The 24,805-nt window shown below is 41.2% G+C and overlaps 1 protein-coding gene across 4 annotated transcripts in view; it reads left to right on the top strand.

Annotated features, from left to right (window-relative positions):
• The window catches only part of LOC105496496 (nuclear receptor coactivator 3), a 157,506-nt gene that overhangs the window by 61,538 nt on the left and 71,163 nt on the right, over positions 1-24,805 (top strand). For 2 of the 4 annotated variants that reach the window (XM_011766997.2, XM_011767001.3), the window contains exon 2: positions 24,079-24,157. The gene's annotated coding sequence lies outside the window, so the exon portion shown is untranslated. Of the gene's footprint in view, positions 1-14,512; positions 14,613-22,675; positions 22,807-24,078; positions 24,158-24,805 lie in introns of those variants that run through there. The other 2 variants (XM_071079167.1, XM_011766999.3) reach the window with 2 other exon arrangements.

Here is a 24,805-nt window from a genome sequence, read left to right as displayed (position 1 = left end):
TATTTGCCATCTGTATATCTTCAATGAGGTGTCTTTTGTCCATCTTTTAACCGGTCTCTTGTGTTACCATTTTGTCATTGAAGAGCTCTTTGTATATCTTGGAATGTAAATTCTTGATGTGTTAAACATTTTTCTCATAGTCTGGCTTGCTTTGATTTAAAAACATTTTTTATTTCAATAGTTTTTGGGTTATAGGTGGTTTTGGTTACATTAATGAGTTCTTTTGTGGTGATTTCTGAGTTTTTAGGTGTACCCGAGCAGTGTACATTGTACCCAATATGTAGTCTTATCCCTCATTTTTTTTTTTTGAGGTAGGGTCTCTGTCACCCAGGCTGGAGTGTAGTGGTGTGATTTTGGCTCACTGCAGCTTGACTTCTGGGGCTCAGGCGATCCTCCTGCTGCAGCCTCCAGCCTCCTGAGTGGTGTGCAGTCACCATTCTCGGCTAATTTTTTGTATTTTTTGTAGAGACAGGATTTCGCCATGTTGCCCAAGCTGGTCTCGAACTCCTGAGCTCAAGGGATCTGCTTGCTTGCTTCGGTCTCCTAAAGTGCTGGGATTACAGGCGTGAGCTACTGGGACTGACCAATTTTTTTTTTTTTTTAAAGTGGACTTTTTTTTTTTTAAAGCTACACGGTCTTGATCTGTTGCCCAGACTCCAGTGCAGTGGCATGTTCATAGCTCACTGCAGCTTCAAATTCCTGGGCTCAAGTGATCCTCTTGCTTCAGCTTCCCCAAGAAGCTAGGACTTACAGGCCTGTGCCAGCATACCCAGTTATTTTTTTTCTTTTTTTTTTTTTTATTTCATAGAGATAGGGTCTTGTCTTGTTGCCTGGGCTTGTCTCAAACTCCAAGCCTCAAGTGATCCTCTTGCCTCAGCTTCCCAAAGTGCTGAGATTATAGGCATGAGCCACTGCACTTCGCTTAGGCTATGTTTTTAAAGAGCAGTTTAAGGTTATAGGGAAATTGAGAGGAGGGCACAGAGATTTCCCATATATACATATCTTCCTCCATTATCAACAACTCCCTGCCAGAGTGGTGGGTTTGTTACAGTTGATGAATTTACGCTGACACATCATCACCTAGAGTTCATAGCTTACATTAGGGTTAATTCATAGGATGTTCTATATTCTGTGAGTTTAGGGAAATTTACAGTGACCTGCCATTAAAATATCAAACAGAGTAGTTTCACTACCCTAAAAAACCTATGGTGCACCTATTCATTCCCTGCTTCCCTACAATCTCAGGCAACCATTGATCATTTTATTGTCCCTATAGTTTTGCTTTGTTTTTGACATGTCATGTAGTTGGAACCATAAAGTATGTAGCCTTTTCAGTCTGGCTTCTTTTGCCTTGTAATATACATTTAAGTTTCCTCCCTGTCTTTTTATAACTTGATAGCATATTTCTTTACAGTGCTGAATGAGGTTCCATTTTTTACATGTGCCACAATTTATCCACTCACCTATTGAAGGACATCTTGGTTGCTTCCATGTTTTAGCAATTGTGAATAAAGCTGCTATAAGCACCTGTGTGTAGGTTTTTGTGTGTAGGATGTAAGTTTTCAACTTTGAGTAAAACACCAAGGAGCATGATTGCTGGTTAGAATATGTTTAGTTTTTTAAGAAATTGCCCAACTGTCTCCTAAAATGGCTTCTGCATTCCTACCAGCAATCAATGAGAATTTCTGTTGCTTCACATACTTTCCAGTGTTTGGTATTGTCAGTGTTCTAGATTTTGACCATTCCAACAGGTGTGTATTAGTATCATCATTTCAATTTGCATTTCCCTGATGACGTATGATGTGGATCATCTTTTAATATACTTGTTTGCCATCTGTCTCTCTGTCTTGATTTTTTTTTTTTTAATTTGTGTTGGCAAATGAGGGTGAGGAATTGGATTTGGGATCTAGCTTTAAGGAGTTAGTTAGGGTTTGGTATTTTGAATGTAAAAAGGCCTAGGAATGTTTATATAGAGTGATAAATCACAACTGTGCCACAAACCTTTTATTATTTTGTGATTATAAAAGCATAGCAATCACGTTGGAAAATTTGGGATACTTTCAAAGCAGGAAAAAGTACTACTGGTAATTGTGGGGATTAACATTTTGTTACATTTTCTAAATTCTTGTTTTTCTTCTATATATTCTCCATATGTTTCTGTATCCTTTTACATGTAATTGTGCAGAACTTTTAATAATATTTTAGAGGCTACTTTTATTAAAAGTAATTTTTTTTTTAATAGTGATGAGGTCTTGCTATGTTGGCCAGGTTGGTCTTGAACTCTTGGCCTCAAGCAGTCCTCTCCACTGGGCCTCCCAAACTGGTAGGATTACAGGCGTGAGTCAACGCGCCTGGCTAAAAGTAATGTTTATGTGAGCATTGGATACACAAGCTTTGTCTGCATTTCTCATACTTCTTTGTTTAGAGTACTGGAAGTAGATTCTGGATCAGAGACTACTGCTGGATGTTACTAATTGTTTTCCTAATGTATCCTTTTTATATTACATTAAGGAGTTTAACATTTTGTAGAACTTAAAAAGTTTTTTGATGGCATCATTTTTGTTTTATTTAAAAATTACAATGCAAAATTATTTGTAATTTTACCACTTAAAAGTCAGTGATTTTGGATGATGATGTGTCAGTGTAGTTTCACCAGTTGTAACAAACTCAACACTCTGGTAGGGGGTGTTTATGATCGGGGAGGAGATGCATATGTAGAGGGAATAGATATGCTGTCTCTGTACTTGGGCTCAATTTTGCTGTGAACCTAAAACTGCTCTAAGAAGTTAGGGAAAAAAGTGATACAGTAATTAAACCATGCCCTCAATTCAGTTGCATATTAAATTTGAGTGCAGGCCAGTCGTGGTGGCTTATGCCTATAATTCCAGCAGTTTAAGTGGCTGAGGTGGGGCTAGGCACGGTGATTCATGCCTGTAATCCTAGCAGGAGGCCGAGGCAGGTGGATTTCCTGAGGTCAGGAATTCCAGACCAGCCTGACCAACATGGTGAAATGCCATCTTTACTAAAAATACAAAAAAATTAGCTGGGTGTGGTGGCGGGTGCCTGTAGACCCAGCTACTCAGGAGGCTGAGGCACAAGAATCTCTTGAACCTGGTAGGTGGAGCTTGCAGTGAGCCGAGATGGTGCCACTGCACTGCAGCCTGGGCTACAGAGCAAGATTCCATCTGAGAGAAAAAAAAAAAAAAAAAAAAAAAAAAAAGAGGGCTGAGGTGGGAGGATCACTTGAGCTCAGGAGTTTGAGACCAGCCTAGGCAGCATGATGAAACCTTGTCTCTACAAAAATACAAAAATTAGCCAGGTGTGGTGGCATGCGCCTGTGGTCCTAGCTACTTGGGAGGTTGAAGCGGGAGGATTGCTTGAATCCCCCTGAGGGTGAGGCTGCAGTGAGCCATGATGGTGCCACTGTACTCCAGCCTGGGGAACAAGCGAGACCCTGTCTCAAAAAATGGAAAAAAAAAAAAAAGCATGCACCTTTCTCCATTTTTTCCCCCAAGTATAAGCAGATACATCTATATAAACATTGTTCTCACACATTAAAAGAATCGTGTTATTTTTCTTGCATTTATTTTTCAGTTATTGTAGCATCAGCATCCTTTTAGGTGATTGTATATGGACATTTACTGCACTATTTTCAACGGCTATATAATATACCGTTGTTGGATGTCCTTTATTTAGTCATTTATCTATTAATTCAGCAAAGAACTATTGAGTACCTGTCATGTGCAAGTTACTGGGGATATATTCAACAAACAGAACGAACTGAAATCTCTCACCTCAAGGAGCTTGCATCAAGTTGGAGTTTATATTCCCCTATTGATGCTCATTATTTATTTCCCCTTTTTTTTTTTTTTAAGGTAGAATATTGTAGTGAATATCCTTGTTACATTTTTTTATCTTTGTTAAAGCCTCAGTGGTGTCTACATCTTTTGTGTCTTAATGTACTTGTGCTATATTTCTAGCCATGGACTTGTTGAGTCTAAAGGATATATGCATTTAAAGTTTTCAATTTTTGCCACAGTGCCATTTTCTTTATTTTACATTTCCTGAATGCTTGGAAGGGTTGTGCATGTTTTCATGTGTTTACTGGCCATTTGTACTACCGTAAATTGCCTACTCTGCTTCTTTGTTCATTTTTCTTAGTAGATTGTCTTTTCTTATCTATTTTTCTTAGTAGATTGTCTTTTCTAACTAATTTGTAAAGCTCTTATATAGCGTAACCTTTAATTTGTTGTATGTTTATACACCAGAGATGTTTTCTTTCTGTTACATAACTATAGGGTGTTTTTTTTTTCTTTTTTTTCTTTTTTTGAGAAGGAGTTTTACACTTGTCACCCAGGCTGGAGTGCAATGGCACGATCTCGGCTCACTGCAACCTCTGCCTCCCAGGTTCAAGCAATTCTACTGCCTCAGCCTCCAGAGTAGCTGGGATTACAGGAATGCACCACCACGCCCAGCTAATTTTGTGTTTTTAGTGGAGCCGGGGTTTCTCCATGTCAGTCTGGTCAGTCAGGCTGGTCTCAAACTCCTGACTTCAGGTGATCTGCCTACCTTGGCCTTGCAAAGTTTTTTTTTTTTTTTTTTTAAGAGGGTCTCGCTCTGTTGCCCAGGCTGGAATGCAGTGGCGTGATCTTGGCTTGCTGCAAGCTCTGCCTCCCGGGTTCACGCCATTCTCCTGCCTCAGCCTTCTGAGTAGCTGGGACTGCAGGTGCCCACCACCATGCTCGGCTAATTTTTTTGTATTTTTAGTAGAGACGGGGTTTCACTATGTTAGCCGGGATTGTTTCGATCTCCTGACTTTGTGATCTGCCCGCTGTGGCCTCCCAAAGTGCTGGGATTACAGGCGTGAGCCTGGCCAGGTTTTTTTTTTAAGCAAATTTTTATTTTCCTTAATTTGGAACTTACAGAAAAGTTGCATGACATTTATATAAATAATTCTGGGTACCCTTTACTCACATTCGCCAAATGTTAACATTTTACTACATTTGCCTTCTTTTTATCTTGATTAAAAAATATATGCATAAAATTATGTTTTTCTGAACCATTTGAGACTAAGTTGCCGACAGGATGCCCCTTTATTTCTAAATACTCATCATATTACAATTATAAAAATCAGGAAATTAATATTGATGCAATAATCTACTCTATAGATAATATTTCACCAGTTGTCCTAATAATATCCTCTATAGGAAGAGAAATCCAGGTTCACGCGTTCCATCATTCTGTTTCTTTGGTCTTTAATCTGAGATATTTTCTGATCTTTGTTGTTTCATGACATTGATACTTTTGGAGAGTAGAGATCAGTTATTTTATGAAAATTCCTCCATGCTTGTGTGGTGTTCCTCATGTTTAGATTCAGGTTCTGCATTTTGGGGTCAGAAAACACATAGACGTGATGTGTGCTTCTCAGTCCATCTCACCATGTTGTTTAGTCCTGCTACTGGCAATGTTAACTTTGACTGAAGTGGTGTCTGCTACTTTCTCCACTATAAAGTTACTTGTGGATAGATACTGTAAAGTATCCTGTGGCATTTTGACTGATTAGGGAAACAAGCTACTTATTCTGTAAAGTTTTACCTACTAGTTTAGATTCCTTTGATTATTCTTGCCTCCTGATTCAGTTGTTAGTATTTTGGACAAATGGGGGATTTTCTAGTTCCATTATTCCTTCTGTGTTTATTATTTGACTTTCTACTATAAGCAAGAACTTAATCTTTGTATATATTTTCATATTTATTGTGGACTCATGAATTTTTAGTTTATTGGATAGGTTATAATTATTATCTTGATGTTTAAATTGTGCCATATTTAGCCAGTTGATGTTTAACTTTGTTTATGGTATGATTTTTTAAATATATGAAACCTATGCTGTTTTAAAAAAGGTATTCAAATGTACTGGTCTAGGTGTCTGGATTTCATGTCATAATTGGAGAAGCTACTTCTTACCTTAAATCCCATTAAACATTGTTGATCATCTAAGTCCCATGGTTTTGTAACTTTTGCTGCTTGCCCTTTGACCATTCCCCTGCTTATAAGCACCACACTGGGGAGTAGTAGAGAATAGAGGAGAAAGGTACAGAGAAGTCCATAGTGAAATGGTTGCTGTGGATAGCTAAAACCACAACCATTAAGGCATAACACTTGTAAAAAAAAATTTAACCCATGGAAATGGACATTTTTAAGCATATTCACACTTTGTCTAAGTATACCTAATCTATTCTGAACGATTCACAAATGAAGAGCATTGTTTTTCCCACAGTGGTGACACCTTTGGTACCTCATGAATTAAACAGGATTATTTCTTTTTAGGTGGAAATAACTTGAGTCTAGCTCTCTAAATGTAATTTAGAATATTTGTGTTTGCTTTCCTTTTTTGGAGACAGAGTCTCTCTTTGTCGCCCAGGCTGGAGTGCAGTGACCTCCCAAGTAGCTGGGATTATTGGCGTGTGCCACCACATCCAGCCATTTATTTTTTACTTAAAAAAAATTTTTTTTTATTTTCAATATGGTTCACAATATTGGCCAGGCTGGTCTTGAACTTTTGGCCTCAAGTCATCTACCCACCTTGGCCTCCCGATTGTGTTTGCTTTTTATTTTATTTTTCCTGTTTTCCTTCACTGTTTGCTAGTCAGTTAGCTGTACTTTGTTGCTGTTTTCAGTACTTTATTGCTTCTAATAGTCTCTCCCTTTTAATTTGTTGTGAGGTTGGGAAACCAGATACATGCCATCTATTGAGTTGAGTTTAAATAAGACAGATAAGGGGGAGGCCCCTGGATGTCTCTCTCTCTCTCTTTTTTTTTTTGAGATGGAGTTTTGCTGTTGTTGCCCAGGCTGGAGTACAATGTGCAATCTTGACTTACCGCAACCTCCACCTCCCGGGTTCAAGGGATTCTCCTGCCTCAGCCTCCCGAGTAGCTGGGATTACAAGCATGTGCCACCACGCCTGGCTAATTTTGTATTTTTAGTAGAGATGAGGTTTCTCCACGTTGGCCAGGCTGGTCTCGAACTCCTGACCTCAAGTGATCCACCTGCCTTGGCCTGCCAAAGTGCTAGGATTGTAGGCTTGAGCCACTGTGCCTGGCCTCTCCCACCCCTCCCTTTTTGTTCCCAGTTCTCATTGGTCTACAGTGTGAGTCCCAGGGTGGAATTTGGAAGAAGGTTGGGGCTATTGGACATAGACATAATGATAATAAAATAGATAATTGATTAACAATAATTAACATGAATAGATAATGGTAGTGCTATCTGTCTGGAACAGTCTGTGTGGTTAGTTCCTTTCAGCTCTTGGATTAAATGTTGTATCTTCTAGAGCCCTTCCCAGACCTGAAATTACTTTCTTCTCCCTCTTCTTCCCCCTTATCTATATCACCTTATTTATTTATTTATTTATTTATTTATTTATTTATTTTTGAGATGGGGTCTTGCTCTGTCTCCCAGGCTGGAGTGCAGTGGTGCCATTTCAGCTCACCACACCCTCAACCTCCTGGGCTCAAGCGATCCTTTCACCTCAACCTCTAGAATAGCTGGGCCCACAGGCACGTGCTACCACGCCCAGCTGATTTTTGTATTTTTTGCAGAGACAGGGTTTTGCCATGTGCCCAGGCTGGTCTTGAAATCCTGAACTCATGCACTTAACCTGCTTTGGCTGCCCACAGTGTTGGGATTACAGGCATGAGCCACTGCGCCTAGCCCTAATGTGCTTTTTAAAGAGTAAGCACAGCTGGGTAGGGTGGTGTGTACCTGTAGTCCTGGGTACCTGGGAGACTGAGGCAGGAAGATTGTTTGAGCCCAGGAGTTGGAGGCCAGCCTGGGCAACATAGCAGACTGTCAAAAAAGAAAAAGTAGAAATTAAAAAAAGGAGTAAACATATGCATATGTTGTTAATACTAACAGTTTACATGGTATAGTACTATGTATGTATGTATATATGTATGTATTTTGAGACAGAGTCTCTGTCGCTAGGCTGGAGTGCAGTCATGTGATCTCGGCTCACTACAACCTCTGCCTCCTGGGTTCAAGCGATTCTCCTGCTTCAGCCTCCCGAGTAGCTGGGACTACAGGTGTGTGCCACCACACCCAGCTAATTTGTGTATTTACTTTAGTAGAGATGTAGTTTCGCCATGTTGGCCAGGATGGTCTTGATCTCTTGACCTTGTGATCCACCCGCCTCGGCCTCCCAAAGTGCTAGGATTACAGGCGTGAGCCACTGCGCTTGGTTGTACTTTGTTTTTTTTTTTTTTTTTTAAACATAATTTTTTTTTTTTTTTTTTTTTTTTTTTTTTTTTTTTTTGAGACGGAGTCTCGCTCTGTCGCCGGGGCTGGAGCGCAGTGGCCGGATCTCAGCTCACTGCAAGCTCCGCCTCCCGGGTTCACGCCATTCTCCTGCCTCAGCCTCCTGTGTAGCTGGGACTACAGGCGCCCGCCACCTCGCCCGGCTAGTTTTTTGTATTTTTTTAGTAGAGACGGGGTTTCACCGTGTTCGCCAGGATGGTCTCGATCTCCTGACCTCGTGATCCGCCCGTCTCGGCCTCCCAAAGTGCTGGGATTACAGGCTTGAGCCACCGCGCCCGGCCTTTTAAACAGAATTTTAAAATTATATGATAGCCAGTCTATCCCGTTTGATGTAACAGAAAATATTTGAGTTTTTATTTATTTTTATTTTTTAAGAGCTGGGATGTTATACTGTTGCTCAGGCTAGAGTGCAGTGCAGTGGTGCAATCACAGCTCACTCAACCTCAAACTCCTGGGCTCAAGTGATCCTCTCACCTCAACCTCCCAAGTAGTTAGGAGTAAAGGTTCATGTCATCACACCTGGCTAATTCTTTTCTTTTCTTTTTTTTCTTTTTTGACACTGATTTTCACTGTTGTTGCCCAGGCTGGAGTGCAATGGCACGATCTTGGCTCACTGCGACCTCTGCCTCCTGGGTTCAAGCAATTCTCTTGCCTCAGCCTCACAAGTAGCTGGGATTACAGGCACCTGCCACCGTGCCTGGCTAATATTTGTATTTTTAGTAGAGACGGGGTTTCACCATGTTGGCCAGGCTGGTCTCCAACTCCTGACCTCAGGTGGTCCACCCACCTTGGCCTCCCAAAGTGCTGGGATTACAGGTGTGAGCCGCCACGCCCGGGCAATTATTTTATTTTCTTTTTGTAGAAACGGGGTCTTTCTGTGTTGCCCAGTCTGGTCTTGAACTCCTGGCCTCAAGTGTTGCTTCACCCTCCCAAAGGGTTGGGATTACAGGCATGAGCCACCATACCTGGTGGCTTTTAAGTCTTTTGTTAAAAACAACTCTGGCAGAACAAGAAGACATACAGGCCACTATTTTGTTTCCTTTTGTTTTATAGTCAGTATTTCCTTTCAAGTTCTATTTTTGGCACAGAAGCTGCATTGGTCCTGGGAGAAGACCAGGCAACAAGCTGCTGTGGCTCCAGTTGAGTTTACTTTCCTTGACAAGTGAGGAATGCATTGGGTACGGAGTCTCGCTCTGTCGCCCAGGCTGGAGTGCAGTGGCACGATCACAGCTCACTATACCCTCTGCCTTCTGGGTTCAAGCAGTTCTTCTGCCGCAGCCTCCCAAGCTGAGGCAGGAGGATCACGAGCCCAGGAGTTTGAGACCAAGCTGGGCAACACAGCAAGACCCCATCTCTATAAAAAAATTACAAAAATTAGCTGGGCATGGTGGCATGCACCTGTAGTCCCAGCTACCCGGGAGGGTGAGGTGGGAGGACTACTTGAGCCTGGGAGGCAGATAGATGTTGCAGTGAGCCAAGATTGTGCCTCTGCACTCCAGCCTGGGCAACAGAGCCAGACCCTGTCTCCCCACCCCACACTGCCCCCCAATAAAAAATAAATAATTTTTTTTTTTAAAGGCTGGACATGGTGGCTCATGCCTGTAATCCCAGCACTTGGGGAGGCTGAGGTGGGTGGATCACCTGAGGTCAGGGATTCGAGACCAGCCTGGCTAACATGGTGAAACCCTGTCTCTATTAAAAATACAAAAATTAGCCAGACATGGCAGAGGCGCCTGTAATCTCAGCTACTTGGGAGGCTGAGGCACAAGAATTGCTTGAACTTGGGAGGTAGAGGTTGTAGTGAGCTGAGATTGTGCCACCAGCCTGGGTGACAGAGAGAGACCCTGTCTCAACAACAACAGCAACAACAAAAGTCAATCCTCTCAAAACCCTGCCACTCCTGGCCGGGCGCGGTGGCTCATGCCTGTAATCCCAGCACTTTGGGAGTCTGAGGAGGGCGGGATCACAAGGTCAGGAGATGGAGACCATCCTGGCTAACACAGTGAAACCCCATCTCTACTAAAAATACAAAAAATTAACTGGACGTGGTGGCGGGCACCTGTAGTCCCAGCTACTTGGGAGGCTGAGGCAGAGGTTGCAGTGAGCCGAGTCGCACCACTGCAGTCCAGCCTGGTTGACAGAGCAAGACTGTGTCTCAAAACCACCCCCCCCCCGCCCAAAAAAAAAAAAAACACCCTGCTGCTCCTTTAAGAACTATGTTTATGTAATATTCTAAGTCCTTTTTTATGATTTCAACAGTGTTCACAGAATCTTCACCGGGGTAGATGCCATCTTATGAAACCACTTTATTTGCTCATCTGTAAGAAGCAATTCCTTAAGGCTGGGTGTGGTGACTCACAGCTGTAATCCCAGCAGGTGGATCGCTTGAGCCCAGGAGTTTGAGACTAGCCTGGGCAACATGGTGAAACCCCATCTCTACAAAAAATATAAAAATTAGCCAGGTGTGGTGTCATATGCCTGTAGTCCCAGCTCCTTAGGAAGCTGAGGCAGGAGGATTGCCTGAGCGTGGGTGGTTGAGGCTGCAGTGAACTGTGGTACGCCACTGCATTTCAGCCGAGGTAACAGAGTAAGACCCTGTCTCCAAAAAAAGGGGGAGCAACTCCTTGAAACTCCTCATCTGTTGAAGTTTTATCTTGAGGTTACAGTAATTCAGTCACATCTTCAGATTCCATGTCTTTTCCTGTTTCCACCACATTCCCAGTTACTTCCTCCACTGAAATCCTGAACCCTTCAAAGTCATCCGTTAGAGTTAGAATCAACTTCTTTCAAACTCCTATTTGTGTTGATATTTTGACCTCCTCCCGTGAATCGGAAATGTTCTTAATGGCATCTAGAATGGTAAGTCTTTACCAGAAAGATTTCACTTTGCCCATATTCATCACAGGAATCACTATCTGTGTCAGCTGTAACCTTATGAAATATGTCTTAAATGGTAATACTTGAAAGTTAAAATTACTCCATAATCCTTGCAATGCAGAACGGATGTTATGTTAATGGACATGAAAACAACATTAATCTCTTTGTACACTGCTATCAGAGCTTTTGGGTGACCAGGTACATTGTCAATGAGCAGTAATATATATGTGTGTGTGTGTGTGTGTGTGTGTGTATTAATTATTATTTTTTCCCTCCAGACAGAGTCTTGCTCTGTCACCCAGGCTGGAGTGCAGTGGCATGATCTTGGCTCACTGCAACCTCTGCCTCCCAGGTTCAAGCAATTCTCCTACCTCAGTCTCCCAAGTAGCTGGGATTACAGACGTGTGTCACCACACCTGGCTAATTTTTGTATTTTTAGTAGAGACAGGGTTTCACCATGTTGGCTAGGCAGGTCTGGAACTCCTGACCTCAGGTGATCCACCCACTTCAGCCTCCCAAAGTACTGGGATTACAGGTGTGACCCACCGTGCCCGGCTAATTTTTTTTTTTTTTTTTTTGAGACAGAGTCTGGCTCTGTTGCCCAGGCTGGAGTGCAGTTGTGTGATCTTGGCTCACTGCAGCCTCCACCTCCTGTGTTCAAGTGATTCTTGTGCTTCAGCCTCCAGAGTAGCTGGGACTGCTGGCACACACCGCCATGCCCGGCTAATTTTTGTGTTTTTAGTAGAGATGAGGTTTCACTGTGCTGCCTAGGCTGCTCTCAAACTCTTGGCCTCAAGCAATCCACCTGCCTCGGCCTCCTAAAGTGCTGGGATTACAGGCGTGAGCCACGGTGCCCTGCCAGCAGTAGTATTTTGAATTTTTTTTGTGAGCAGTAGGTCTCAACAGTGGACCTAAAATACTCAGTAAATTATGCTGTAAACAGATGTCATTCGGGCTTTATTGTTCCATTTATAATGCACAGGCAGAATAGATTCAGTGTAATTCTTTTTTTCTTTCTTTCTTTCTTTTCTTTTTTTTTTAAAGACAGGATCTCCCTCTGTCACCCAGACTGCAGGCTGTAGTGCTGTAGTGCAGTCTCAGCTTACTGCAACCTCTGCCTCCAGGCTCAAACAATCCTCCCACCTCAGTCTCCTGAGTAGCTGGGACTGTAGGCACATGCCACCATGCTCGACTTAGTTTTTTGTTCTTTGTGGAGACAGGGTTTCACCATGTTGCCCAGGCTGGTTTCTAATTCCTGGGCTCAAGTGATCTGCCTGCTTTGGCCTTCCAAAGTGTTGGGATTACAGGTGTGAGCCACTCCACCTGGCCCTTTCATTTTTATGTTATGTAGATGAGTTCTTTCCTTAAACCTCATGAAGCAACCTCTTCTAACTTTCCTTCAGCTTCCTCAACTGTCTCAGCCCTCATAGAATTGAAGAGAGTCACGGTCTTGCTTTGGCTTATGGAATATTGTGGTTAGTTTGATCTTTCCAGATCATGTAAAACATTATTCTTACCAGCAATAAGGCTGTTTCACTTTCTTGTTATTCCTATGTTTATTGGAGTAGCACTTTTAATTTCCTTTTAAGAACTTTTTCTGAGGCTGAGGTAGGGGGATCGCTTGAACAGTCAGCAGTTCAAGGTTGCAGTGAGATGTGATTGCACCACTGCACCCCAGCCTGGGCCATGGAATGAGACCCAGTATCTAGTAAAAAATAAAATAAAATAAAAATAAAAACAGTATTTGTCCCTTTGCATTCACAACTTGGCTGTTTAGTGCAAGAGTCCTAGCTTTCAGCCTGTCTCAGCTTTTTGATGTGCCTTCCTCACTAAGCCTAATCATTTCTAGCCTTTTTTTTTTTTTTTTTGAGACAGTCTCGCTCTGTTGCCCAGGCTGGAGTGCAGTGGCATGATCTCAGCTCACTGCAACCTCCGCCTCCCGGGTTCAAGCGATTCTCATGCCTTAGCGCACCAAGTAGCTGGGGTTATAGGTTTGCGCCACCATACTCGGCTAATTTTTATATTTTTGGTAGAGATGGGGTTTCACCTGCCAGGCTGGTCTCGGGCTCCTGACTTCAAGTCATCTGCCCGACTTGGCCTCCCAAAGTGCTGGAATCACAGGTGTGTGCCACCACGCCTGGCCCATTTCTAGCTTTTGACTTAAAGTGAGAGATGTGCATTTCTTCCTTTTACTTACTTGAACAGTTGGAGACCACTATAGGGTTATTATTTGGACTTATTTCAATATTGTTGTGTCTCAGGGAATAAGGAGGCCTGAAGAGAGGGAGAGAGATGGGGAATGGCTGTTGGAGCAGTGAGAATATACACAGCATTTACTGATTAAGTTCACCATCTTATATGGGCACAGTGCATGGTGCCCCAGAACAATGAACCATTGTAACATGGAAGATCACTGATCACAGGCTGGGCACGGTGGCTCACACCTGTTATCCTAGCACTTTAGGAGGCTGAGGTGGGTAGATCACCTGAGGTCAGGAATTCAAGACCAGCCTGACCAACATGGTGAAACCCTGTCTCTACTACAAAAATTAGCCAGGTGTGCTGGCAGGTGCCTATAACCCCAGCCACTGGGGAGGCTGAGGCACGAGAATTGCTTGAACCCGGGAAGTGGAGGTTGCAGTGTGAGCTGAGAGCCGGCCACTGCACTCCAGCCTGGGTGACAGAGCGAGACTCTTGTCTCCAAAAAAAAAAAAAAGGAAGGCCAGGTGTGGTGGCTCACGCCTGTAGCCCCAGCTCTGGGAGGCTGAGGTGGGCGGATCATGAGGTCAGGAGATCGAGACCATCATGGTTAACACGGTCAAACCCGTCTCTACTAAAAATACAACAATTAGCCGGGCGTGGTGGCAGGCGCTTGTAATCCCAGCTACTCCTGCTGAGGCAGGAGAATGGCGTGAACCCGGGAGGTGGAGCTTGCAGTGAGCTCCACTGCACTCCAGCCTGGGTGACAGAGCAAGACTCAGTCCCCCCAAAAAAAAAAAAAAATCACTGATCACACATCACTGTAACAGATATAATAATAATGAAAAACCTTCTTGAGATAATACGAGAATCAACAAAATGTAAGGGAGGCATACAAAGTGAGCAAATGCTGTTGGAAAATTGGCACCAGTAGACTTATCTGAAGCAGGGCTGCCACAAACCTCAATTTGTAAAAAGTACAATATCTGTAAAGCACAATAAAATGAGGTATGCCTGTAGGGACCAGGAAAAATTGAAGAAAAATTCATTCCTCTTCACTGCCTCACAGCTGTCTTGGGGAGAGGGAGTATGAAAAACTAATTTAATTTTACCCTTTGTCTTTCAGGTTTGTCCTATTTCAAAAGCGCATGTGATGGGATCTTTTTGAAGTGCCTTTCTTAGCCACACCTAGCGATTAGATTATCTGAATTCAGGGACTTCTCACAGTATGTTTTTACTTTGTTGCCTTCCTTTTCTTTAAAAATGATTTAAGAAGTCCTTTGCACATACAGAATGCTCCTTAGCCATTAAATAACAACCCTTTTCCTGCCAGTCATTGACCTCCAAAATTCAAGTGGTCAGTTTGTTTGAACTTGAGCATCTAACATCATTTGTTCAGTTTTTTTGTTGAAATTACTGAATCAAACTTCAAAAAAAGGGTGGGGAGCACAACAGAGTGACAAAATTATATTATTAAGTTGTGTAGAAAATAGAAACAACAAATTTGAACATACAGACAAGATAAAAAGGCCACATTTTGCGTTTGTCATACAACCATTAAAAATACAGCAGTGCCTTGCTGCTTCTCTGTCTCTGTGGAATATCATGGTTAAAGTATAACCCCCATTTGGTGCGTAGGAAAAGGCACACAAAATTAATTTAATGTTTCTAAGATTACATATATAAAATTACAAGGAACATGTAGATTTCCTGACTATACCTGGTATTTTATCAATGAATTGAAATGTGTAAACAACCTCAGAGTACAACAAAGTAATTACTATGGTTTCCTAGCTCTGCATTGTAGCTAGTTAATAAATTATTAATTATTAATTATTCAGGGAAGTGGTTTTTTCTAGTTGCTACTATGTATATTTTGATTTTTTAGCATAGAGGCATAGTAATGTTTGTATTAATGTTGGTGAGATGAAAATTTAAACTGAATTTCAGAACAAAACTTTATCAAATATTTTCCAATATAGGCTTTTGTGTTTTAAGTTTCTACCTTCATTAACTTTTATGCCACCCTTGGTTTTTGAAATTTGAATCTGATTCTGTTTTCTTCAAGGGCCTGTATCTTCCTTTGTATACGCTTTGCATAACAAGTACAGGTCATGCTTAGCATTGTGTTGAATGTTGAGTTTATTTCAGTGTAAACTGAATGCTTTAGCGTAAACTCAGCATTCAACACAATGTCTGGCATTAAATGATTTGCATAGTATTATGTAAAATGTTCTTGTACATTGTAGCAGTGAGGATATCTGATACAATTTTGACATTAGCATTATATATTTAATTACATTTCTATTTTTAAGTATTAAGGAATGGAAATATTTTAATGTTAATATACTAGGAACTCTGGGATCTTCCCCAACCTCCCCACTCCCCCCAGTAGCTGCTGCTGGAGATGGAATCCTATCTGAGTGTTAATAATAATGCCATCACCCATTCCCTTCCCCCAGCCTTATGCTAGAGCCTAGTTTGCCTGCAGCTGCAGTGCTAGGCATCTTTCAGGAAGTGACCTTGGCTTGTATTAATCAAATTCAGAACACACAAAAAAGCTTCTTGCTAACATGCTGACTTGATGTAAAATTTTATCGCATCCATTTTCCTTCAAAATGAGGCCATTTTGTAAAAAGATATACAGAAAACCCCTAATTTAATATATATCTATATATACATTTATGGAAAGCTTTTGCAAGCCATGTTGAAAAAACAACTAGGTCTGTTTTAAAGTAGACTTTTTATTGCCAAATATACATAAACTTTAAATCACGAAGGCTTGGAAATTGTTACTAGAAAATTTCTTCTTTTAATGCTGAATTAAGAAAAAACTATCAGCATCGAGTTTATTTACTATCTTAACTGACATTATATTGCTTTATAAACTTTAAACACTGAAGTTATTTTGGAACCCTTCAGCAGTTGTATTAAGTAACACACTTCTGTATATTTGCTTACTTTCCTGTATTCAGAAAGAACGGGGGTCTTACTTTGCTGGTTTGGATAAGAACTAATATCTTACATGAAATCGTTTTCTTAGGCAATGATGGTGCCTACAGGGTATTCTAAACGTAAAGGTAAATTTAAGTCGATGAGTCCATTAAAATTCAACTACCTATTGTGTCAGAGAGAGAAATATTGCTAACTACAAATTCACAGTGTGTTCATTAGGATTTGACTAATCATTTTGATAGGAGAGCAGTTACTACAGCGATTTCACTTTTATCCTGTGGTGCTTCAAAGGCATCTAGTTTTTAAATGTAGTCTGGTTAAGGTGTATGTAGTAGAGGTTTTCATTTTAACCTTGCTCAATGTTAAATATAGAGTGTTGAAAATATTATTTAATGGATTAGTTTATTGGTTTCTGCATTTTGAAGAAATTTACATAAATAGGGAGCAGTTGTACCTACTGCCAAATGGTTCACTCCTGAGTTTATCATATAGTTACTCCCAGGTAATGAAATAGAAGAAAAAAAAATTTAAACCTTAGGAGCTCTGCCTATTTTTCTGTGGATCCACATTATGAAAAGGATAGAGGAACATCGCATGTGTATAGTAGTGGTTTGAGGAGAGGGTAGGGAATCTATGCAAATAAGAAAATTGGGGTATAGGCGAATCCTTAAGTTAGATGTCTTACCTGAGTTACTTTTAAAGCATTTACTGGATACACAACCAGTATTATCTTTTTACCATCCTATAAATTGTTCGTAGAATTGCAGCCTCATGGAGGAAAATCCATCTTCTTTACCTGCCTAAATTCATTCTTTGTCTTGATACTAGCATTAATAATTGGTTTGTTAGATACTACAGGATAAACTCAGATTTCAAGAAGAAAGAAGATAATTACTTGATCGTTTCTCCCCTCAAACACCTGTGTAAAATATGTTGTCTTGAATAAAATTGTCACCTTGAACTTATGTTCTTTGCCTTCTCCACTCCCCTGCCCTTAAAAAAAAGAAAAAGAAGGGAAAGCCTTATAAGAAAAGGAAAATGTGCAATCCTGGTAGCCAATGAGTTAATGTTCATTTGTAGCCGGAGGGGTCAGCATGCAGCCTGTGTTTCCTGATTGGCTGCTAAAAGGTGAAATTGAAACCACTGTAAACTTTTGACCCTGTAGCAATTCTTGTGGAACGCCTTCCACTGGTGGAGCCCAGAGCTTTGCTCACTTCCCCACCCAACCCTCCCACCCTCTTTCCTGTATTTATTTTGTGTGATCCTGCAGCACTGCATGCAGTTTTTCCAAAGTGGTGGGGAGAGAGAGGCAGAACAAGCACAAGCAAGCAGCTTGCTTGCATGCCTGTTTTGGTAACTCTTGGTAACTTCAACTCAGCCAAAGATACCGGGCCTGTTATACTAATCTGCCTACCAGATTTTTAAGTTTTCTCCTTAATCTAAAGCGAATTAAATAAAATTTAGGCTAGTTTAGTGCCATAGTTCATCAGTGGATAGTATCGTTGTATAAGCAAAAATATGTGGTGTGATTTCCTGGATGTGTTGAATTAAAAATAAGTTTTCAGTATTAACTACCTTTAAATACCCCATTTATGTTTCCTGTATCCCTATGTAATTTTTACACAAATGGCCATTTCATAGAAGTTTTTTTCTCCTTTGCCTTTTATTATAAAGAAACTCAAATGGCATTTTGGTTATGACAACTCTGGATATAATTGCAGAAATTGTACAATTAATACCTCCCCCTTTGGCTGAGATAAATGGTTTTGGATTTGTCTTGCTTTCACATGTAAATAGTGCTTAACACAACAACCCCATGAAAAAGGCAGGGTAGCTTTTCTCTATTCTTTCCTTATGCTCTCATGGGACTCGGGTCTTTTTAATTATTCCTTTTATCCATGGTGTCTAGCACAATGTGGCACATGGATGCTTAGCAGATGCTTACTGAGTGAACATAGTTTTCATTTTAGGAACTTTAGTGTCTGTTTATACCTGCTTCCCTTTTCCTAATTAATTGATGGCAGTGACCGTGATTTACTTATTTCCAAGTGTCAGTGCAGTGCCTGACATCTAATAGATACACAGCAAGCGTTTAATTGAAATCAAATTAAAGTCTAACACAAGATCATTTCAAGAAGCAGGACTTTACAAAATCTAGGTTTTCAGAAGCCAAGGCGTCTGTTTTCACTGTGTTATTGTGAATTTTCAGGCTGATTCGGTATAGAACTAAATGTTTAATTTATTAAATATGTAGAATAAATTATAAGTCAGCTTGATTCTTTCTAGTATATATCTCAAGATACATGATAATACCTGTCCTTATTTTACTAGACATGCATATGCTGTAATTTGAAATAATTCCTTGTCCCCCACTCCCTTATCAAGAAGATTATAGTATTTAAAAAAGATTGTAATAAATGTCTTACCAATGTTCTCCTGGGAAGCAAATACATTTTTACTTAATTGAACATAGAATAATGGACTAAGTAATGGGAAAAAAAATTCTTAAACTGAGTTAAGTTTATGTATTTCAAAAAATGTGGTCCATTTTATATAACTTTATTATTATTATTTTTTAAGACAGAGTCTTGCTCTGTTGCCCAGGCTGAAGTGCAGTGGCACGATCTCAGCTCACTGCAGCCTCTGCCTACCAGGTTCAAGCGATTTTCCTGCTTCAGCCTCCTGAGTAGCTGGAACTACAGGCACCTGCCACCAGACCCAGCTATTTTTAGTAGAGGTGGGGTTTAGCCATGTTGGCCAGGCTGGTCTTGAACTCCTGACCTCAGGTGATCTGCCCACCTTGGCCTCCCAAAATGCTAGGATTACAGGCATGAGCCACTGCACCCAGCCCCGTTTTATATAACTTGAAATGTTCATATGATTTTCAACTTGCATTTGGTCTTTTCCTTTCATTATAGCTATAGATTAGCTGTAGTTGATTGTTACTAGTGAAATCTGTGGTCAGAGTTTTGATCAAAGAAGATATTTATCACTTGATAAATAATCCCAATCGCAAAAGTGTTGGATTTTGATGTTAAATTTAATGCTAATATTATGCAATCTTTAACCTGAAATTCATTTGGTGAACCAGTCTACTCTGGAGTACTTTGAAGATTATTGGGCAACAGCTGACTTTTCCCAATGACAGTGGTTCCCCTTTTCTATGATTTTAGGGAAGTGAGGAAGGTGATCCTGGGAGCAGTGCCAGCAGGAGCTTGGAAAGAACAATGGGTTTAATATGATTGTGGAATCCTTGCCCCTTTCCATGTTCAACAGTAAAAGAAAAACATGTTTATAATATTCAGTGGCTGCTTTTTGCCCTGTTGGTGTTTCCAAGCATTATATATTACATAGTTTGGATTTTCCTGTGTATCAACTCCTCTCCCCCAGTTTTATTCTTTGTTCTGGCCTTGAGGCACATCTTCTCAGACTAGCTATTAACAAGGCTTAATTTGATGTTTGATTTCCCCCCATGTCCTTTTAGGTCTCTGGTGATGAAGGTTTAAAATAAAACAAAAACCTAAAACTAAAACAGGGGCCATGTTGTCCAAGATGGACTCAGACTCCTGAGCTCAAGCAATCCTCCTGCCTCAGCCTCCTAAGTAGCTGGCATTACAGGTGTGCGCTGCCATGCCTGGCCTGGTGATGCAGGTTTTGGTAATGTAGATCTCATCAGTAAACTGTTAATTCTACTAGAAAATTTAATGTCTCTGTCACCTTCTCAGATATCTAATGTTTCTGGAACTTGTCACATTTAGTTTTATGTCAGTATGATTTGGTTTTTGTATGTGTGATTGACTAAAATCTGAATTGTGAAAAGGGATAATCTTGTTTTTGATAAAGAAAAAAAAATACTGTCCTAAGAAATCTGCTAGGATTGTTGCATTTGCAGAATCTTTTTTCCAGACAAGTTTAACTCACCAGCAAGTTTACTAATAGTTCCATACTTACAGGATCCTGGTATATAGTAGTACACCTTTCCAGGTTCCTGGTAGGCAAGCCAATCATTGTTCTGTGACTATTTGCCAATCTCTCTGGTTTAACTATACACTTCCTCGGAGGGGAGAATTTTGTACCTGGCTTGTCTTTATGTTAGTGAACTGAACTGGGTCTCTTTTCCTGTGTATGCAACGGAAAGCTGAACACTGAGCACCAAGTTTTTGTAGGAAGAAAAGTTTATTGCAAGGCTGCTGTGTAAGGAGACAGGTGTTGGGCTCAAATCTGCCTTTCTGAGCTAGAGTTTGGGTGCAGGTTTTATATTTGGAGAGTAATGAGGTGTGATCTGAGTGGATCCTGCTGTGGGGTGATGTCAAGGCTTGATTTGGTTGGATCTTCTGTCTTGCCATGTGGTGTCTGCTCTTATTCATTCGCTGTTCTTCAGTTTGATCATTTAGATTCCACCCATGGTTGCATTCTTGGTTCATTTGGGCATGCTGACTTTACATGATCTTCCACCTGGGAGTCCAGCAGTTAAAATTTGGGTCCAAGGGTGCAGATTGGCAGGGTCAGCTTTCCTTTGAGAAGTGTGAAAACCAGCACTGTAACACTGGAGTATTAATCTAGGCCCTCTCATCACCTTCTGCACTAGGCAGCAGTAATTGTTTCCTAGGTCTATTATTATTATTATTATTTTTAATTTTATTTATTTATTTATTTATTTTGAAACGGCGTTTCTCTCTGTGCCACTGCACTCCAGCCTGGGCGACAATCTCGGCTCACTGCAAGCTCTGCCTCCGGGGCTCATGCCATTCTCCTGCCTCAGCCTCCCGAGTAGCTGGGACTACAGGCGCCCGCCACCGCGCCTGGCTATCCCAGGTCCATTATGCTACTAGATACTTTCTGACTCAAATTCCTTTCCTGGCCTGCCATGGTGGCTCATGCCTGTAATCCCAGCACTTTGGAAAGCTAAGGTGGGCAGATTGCTTGAGGTCAGGAGTTTGATACCAGCCTGGCCAATGTAGTGAAACCCTTTCTCTGCAAAAATTAGCTGGGCATGGTGGCATGCACCTATAATCCCAGATACTCGGGAGGCTGAGGTAGGAGAATCGTTTAACCTGGGAGGCAGAGATTGCAGTGAACTGGGATCATGCCACTGCACTCCAGCCTGTGCAACAGAGTGAAACTCCATCCTCCACCCCCATCTCCCCCAAAAATCTTTTCCTTATCCCACCTCTCTTGTTCCTTAGGTGCTAACCCCACTCCATGACCTTCCTTCCTCTTTCCTAATTAAGGAAAAAACAGAACCATTTTAGAAGTGAAACCTGATTTAAAACAGGGCCAGAAGATCTTAGAAGTGCTTTACAGAAGTTCTGCCTACCTTTTCTCCCTTCATCTTACACGAATTAAATTGGATAACATAAAAATTCAAGTTAAAAAAACATCACATTCAATCGGGTATGGTGGCTCACACCTGTAATCCCAACACTTTTGGAGGCTGAGGCAGACAGATCACTTGAGCTCAGGAGTTCGAGGCCAGCCTGGGCAACATGGTGAAACCCTGTCTCTACAAAAAATATAAAAATTAGCTGGGTATGATGGTGTGTGCCTGTAGTCCCAGCTCCTTGGGTAGTTGATGTGGGAGTATTGTTTGAGCCTCGGAGGTCGAGGCTGAGATGAGCCATTACCATGCCACCACACTCCAGCCAGCCTGGGCACAGAGTGAGATCCTGTCTAAAAAAAAGAAGAAAAAAAAGCTACAACTTTGGTGCACAAAATTATTAAAAATATTATATAAAATTACCTTCAGGCTGTGTGTATAAGTAACATAAATGAATTTTATGTTTAGAGTTGGGTTTCTTCTGCTTGCTATCTCAGTATGCATATGCAAATATTTAAAAAATCTGAAAAAAAAAAATCCAAGACACTTATGCTTCCAAGCGTTTTGCATAAGGGATAGTCACCCGGCACTACCTAGAGTTCTCTTTTTCCTTTGTGAGCCACATGTAATGTGCCTCCCATTCCTTGCTCACTGATTTTCTCCCCTCTAATTTTAGTTTCAGAAGTACAACAGACCTTTCCATAATGCAGCTAGATTGTGGGTGGCTCTCCCCATACACTGTCTGCAGACTACACTACGTGGAATGGCCATGGCTCTAATATGTATGTTACTTGTAACTTGTGAATATATCATTTTTCCTTTCCCCCATACCAACAGATCTACCAATTCCAGCATGAAAGCTATTAACTTTAGGCCGTAATTATGGTTGTTATCTTGGTTCGATACCATTGGAATTAGTGGCAATCAGATTGTTGCTTTATTGTTAAATTTGGAAATTCATAAGGTAAAGTGAATGTTCTTACTGGCTCACTTATTTATCGCAGCAGAACCTGCATACCATTTCTTCAAGTGCAAAAGCCTGCTGTTTATATGTTCATGTGTTTTATTGCAGATTATTTTGAAGAACGGTTTCTCACTTCCCCGTTAATATTTTGTTTCGGTGGTCAAAATGCATCCTTTTATACAAGGCAAGAAAACATCTGAGCCGTTCCTCTGGCTCTTGCTTGTTTGCTTTATCCATCCCTCCCTCATCTGATAATTTTTGGACTAGGGCATTGAAACATTTGCTTCTGCCAGGGTATTAATGTTTTTTTTATTCTCTGTTGAGCACTCATTTTGTACAAATGAATACCCCCACAAGGTCAGAGTACCCATCTGTTTTGATCACTTTTCAAGATCTGGTCTCCACCACCTCCACTTTGCATTATCCATTTTTACAGACTGACAGAGTATATATTATATATGCCATGCCTTTTATTTTAATTAATTAATTAATTTTTGAAATGGAGTTTCGCTCTTGTTGTCCAGGCTGGAGTGCAATGGCATGGTCTTGGGTCACTGCAACCTCTGCTTCCCTGGTTCAGGCAATTCTCCTGCCTCAGCCTCCCCGAGTAGCTGGACTACAGGCGCATGCCATCACGCCAAACCAATTTTTTGTATTTTTAGAAGAGATGGGGTGTCACCATGTTGACTGGACTGGTCTCAAACTCCTGACCTCATGCGATCCACCCACCTCGGCCTCCCAAAGTGCTGGGATTACAGGCATGAGCCACTGTGCCTGGCCCTGACTTTTATTTTTAATTTCTTAATTTCTATTTTTTTGTGTGTGGAGATGGTGTCTTGCTATGTTGCTCAGGCTAATCTTGAACTCCTGGCATCAAGTGATCCTCCCACCTCAGCCTTTCAAAGTTCTGGGATTATAGGCATGAGCCACTGTGCCTGACCCTATGCTTGACTTTTCAAACAGAAGTAGTGATTTTATGGTACAGTAAGACATCTACTCAAATTTCTAGGAAGAGGTGTTGTACTTGATAGCTTTTGTTTGTTCCGTATGTCCAGGGAAGGGAAAAATGGGAACACCTAATTTTTTTTGAGAAAGAGTCTCGCTCTGTCACCCTGGCTGGAGTGCAGTGGCATAGTCTCAGGTCACTGCAACCTCTGCCTCCCAGGTTCAGGTGATTCTCCTGCTTCAGCCTCCCAAATAGTTGGGATTACAGGCGCATACCACGTCACCTGGCTAATTTCTGTATTTTTAGTAGAGTTGGGGTTTTGCCATGTTGGCCAGGCTAGCCTTGAACTCCTGACCTCAAGTGGTCTGCCTGCCTTGCCTCCCAAAGTGCTGGGATTACAGGCATGAGCCACCATACCTGGCCGGAAGACTTAATTTGTGGGTGACTAATCATAATGCTTAAATGAAGAAAAGACAGAAATTCAATCCCTCTTCTTTTTTTTGTCCTCAGGATCAAAATACTTGCTGGACGGTGGACTCAGAGACCAATAAAAATAAACTGCTTGGACATCCTTTGACGGGTTAGCCAGGTAATTCAGCTTGACTTTGATTTGATCCTTTGTAATTTTTTGTCTTCAACCTTCTGAAGTTACTACCCTCCTCTTTAATATATGATTTAATTAAAACTTTATGCTTCATGTTTTTCTCTTTAATGATTATTAAATGAATGAGCTTAGAGTACTGGAGTGAATACGTATGTATTTATATACACTTGGCCCTTGAATAAGCTTAGAGTACTTGAGTGAATACATATGTATATATACACTTGGCCCTTGAACAACTGAGGACTGGGGACACTGATTCAGTAAAAAACGTGCAGAACTTTTGACTCCCCCCAAACTTAACTACTAATAGCCTCCTCTTGCCTAGAAGCCTTGCTGATAATATAAACAGCTGATTAACACATATTTTGTATGTTACATGTATTATATCCTGTATTCCTATAATAAAGTAAGCTAGAGAAAAGAAAATGTTATTAAGAAAATCATGGCCGAGTGCGGTGGCTCATGTTTATAATCCTAGCACTTTGAGAGGCTGAGGTGGTTAGATCACCTGAGTCCAGGAGTTGGAGAACAGTCTGGGCAACACAGCGAAACCCCATCTCTACAGAAAATGCAAAAACTGGCCATAGTGGCCTGTGCCTTAGTCCCTGGCACTAGAGAGACTGAGGTGGGAGG

The sequence above is a fragment of the Macaca nemestrina genome, chromosome 15, assembly GCF_043159975.1.
Source record: "Macaca nemestrina isolate mMacNem1 chromosome 15, mMacNem.hap1, whole genome shotgun sequence".
Classification (NCBI taxonomy): Eukaryota; Metazoa; Chordata; class Mammalia; order Primates; family Cercopithecidae; genus Macaca; species Macaca nemestrina.
This window is presented reverse-complemented; position numbering and strand designations above follow the sequence as displayed.